Source organism: Nannospalax galili, unplaced genomic scaffold (genome assembly GCF_000622305.1).
Source record: "Nannospalax galili isolate Female #2095 unplaced genomic scaffold, S.galili_v1.0 scaffold301, whole genome shotgun sequence".
Taxonomy (NCBI): domain Eukaryota; kingdom Metazoa; phylum Chordata; class Mammalia; order Rodentia; family Spalacidae; genus Nannospalax; species Nannospalax galili.
Window position 1 is genome coordinate 148,189 of NW_008345517.1, and position 2,340 is coordinate 150,528.

Genomic DNA, 2,340 nt, shown 5'->3' on the forward strand with positions numbered 1-2,340 from the left:
GGGGCGCTATTCCTCCGTTATCGGCCCATGGATACCCCAGCTTTCACTGCCTCCTTGCCTCTTCCCTGTGGAGTTCACTGGCCAGGAACTCCGCAATCCTGAGGAAGGGTACAAGGGTGTAATAGAGGCGGGATTCCGACTAGATAATACTCTAGTAGCAGAGGAAGCTCTCCGCTCCAGAGAAGTGTGTAGCTATCAGCTACAGCCAGCATCAGAGAAGTCTGCGCACCTGCCGTCTCCAGAGAGGCGCAGCCTGCCAGGCCCGCCAGCGGCTAGCCAGCGGGACCAGAACCATGGCGGGAGAGTGCACGCACACATGACCCTGGGCCATATCCAGAGTGAGTGCGCCCAGGAGCCCAGGCACGCTCCCCACATCGCTTGCGGCCAGACTCACACCGGGACTAGCCAGGTGTGGCGGAGACCCCAGGGTGCCCGCACACACCACGCCGGGGGTCCAGCGACCTGCCCCATACCTAATTGCTTTCCTCCTGGACCTTGCAGTGACTTTAGATCTGATTCACCCTAAGGATGAACACTCTGACCTCCCACATGGGGGCTTTAGAAGAGGCCAGATGAGCCCTCGAAGGCTGCGTGAAGCCATCCTTGTTGACTCTGCCACATAGAGGCTGTGACCAGTGTTAGCTGACCCACAGCCTCCCGAAGTTCTCCTTCAGTCCTCATTGTTTCATGTATTGCTAAAAGCTCAAGTGGCCTGGTGGACATTTCCCAAGTTCTTTGGTCTTTTCTCCTCAAGTTATGTAGGAAATGTAGTTTCAAGGCTGCTAGTAAGGGGCATACAGGCCCATCAGCCCTGCTCAATAGGGACAGGATCTGGGGAGTGTTTGAGAAGGACATCACAATCACTAAGGCTGCCCACAGTGCATCTCTAGGGCCATTACTAGCATGACCATCTTCCTCATCTTGAGCTCCCTAGAATGACAGCAGCTATTGGGGCTAAGGCAGGAGAAGAGGGGCCACATCATCTAAACCCTTCCAGAAGCACACCAACTAGAGTTTTTAGCTCTAAAAATAAGTACTGGCCCTTTTTTGGTCATAAATTGGGCAGCTCACCAGAAAACTGCCTGGCATTTTTTTGGAAAATGCCCTAAGGAATTGTATCTGCATTTTAGGGGGCTCTTTTTCCTGTCTTTTTCTCTTTTAAAATGTGCTGTATGTGTGCTTGTAAGAGGCTTTGACCGTCTCCTGACACCTTAGAGCTTTTCGCCTGGGGCTGAGAGTAGACTGAGGTGGTGCTTGGCACCTGCACCCCACCCCTGACCTTGGAAGCCCTCCCCAGATGCCTGAATCCTTGGGTTGCTTGGTGCCCCAGACCTACTGTGGCCTTAGGGAACCAAAATTTCTGATTGCCCTGTGGTGATGCTGAGTTCCTAGGCCATTCCAAGTCCTCTTTGACTGTCCATCTTCCAGTCAGCTGGGTTTGCTAATCAGACTATTTTGAGCTGCCCTTTGGCCTGTGTCCCTAGTGAACTTGGCTTGCTTGGGGGAGGGGAGTATCATGCCCAAAGATTCCCACGGGACAGTTGGGAAACAGTTGGTATTATCATTCTGGGACCATTCTGCTATCTTGGACCAAATGGCAACCTAGATTCCCATATGCTGGGTCTCCCCCCACCCCTCCCTCTGTCCACACATGTGCATGCACACAGGCCGTAACTACAGGCGAGCTCTTCCTCAGAGTCCTCTTATGTTTCCTGTCCAGGATCCCATCCCTGCCTATATGGGGGCTTCTCTGTGGCAGAGACCACTCAGGACCTGTTCACCTTGAAAGCTTTAAACTGTTAATTTGTACCTGGTGCCCTGGGAACACAATCAGAAAGAGGAGAGTATCCTGCCCCCCCAACCCCCCTTCTGCAACGGACCAGCCCAGACTGGAGCAGTTCAGTCTGATGAGAGCAGGGTCCCCAAAGGGTGGACAAGGATTCGGTGAATGACAAACAGACAAACACACAGGAGTTGGTGAAAGTCTGAGTGTAATTTTGCAGCTGCAGAGCTCAGATTATAAATTACTAAGTTACATGATTACATCAATAAGCCATTGTTTTGCAGTTTAACCATTTTCTAAGAGTTCTGATTCCAGAGACAAAAGCGAAACACAGGTGAATCAAAATACATTGTCAAACATTAACTAGTGCTAAACAGAAAGTTTCTGTTTTTCATCTTGGTGAGTCACATTAGAGACCTTTAAAATTTATATTCTGTGGTTACACAATGAGCTGACCTCAAACCACTATTGTGCTTTCAATACTAGCTCTATAATTATTAATGGTTCTATATGAATTCCGGGTGATTCACAATAATGTTGCTTTATATCTGCCTTTT

At 50.1% G+C, this 2,340-nt stretch overlaps 1 protein-coding gene across 1 annotated transcript in view; it reads right to left on the reverse strand.

Annotated features, from left to right (window-relative positions):
* The window catches only part of LOC103740954 (laminin subunit alpha-1-like), a 70,344-nt gene that overhangs the window by 53,549 nt on the left and 14,455 nt on the right, over positions 1-2,340 (reverse strand).